We start from the raw sequence: 404 nt of genomic DNA, 5'->3' as shown, positions 1-404 counted from the left end.
AACACTGCTTTTTGCCTTAAAAGAGTCGTGAATTTTGGATTGATCAGGGCTCATCAAAGGCAGTATTTACTACATCAGGAGCCACGATGGAACAGATCTATATTAAGAGATATACAAAAGATAATATGGAAAAAAACAACAACCCTAACTTAAGCAGCAGGTAATCCGTTACTTCACCTGAAAATAACACGGAATGAACTTTGGATGTTTTTTTTTAACCATTTTCAGACATCAACAGCACCAGATAAAAAAAATCGAATGAGGAAATACCTGTTTTGGAAGATGGGCTTGAAATGAGAGACCAGCGGCATATTGATTGCTAGAAGAGTAGGAAAACTTACTTTGGTTGCATGACCAGGTTTCCAACTCAGGAATATTTGTATTTGATTGTTTACTTGTTTATG

This window comes from Penaeus monodon, chromosome 31 (genome assembly GCF_015228065.2).
Source record: "Penaeus monodon isolate SGIC_2016 chromosome 31, NSTDA_Pmon_1, whole genome shotgun sequence".
Lineage (NCBI taxonomy): Eukaryota > Metazoa > Arthropoda > Malacostraca > Decapoda > Penaeidae > Penaeus > Penaeus monodon.
Note: the sequence above shows the minus strand (reverse complement) of the source record.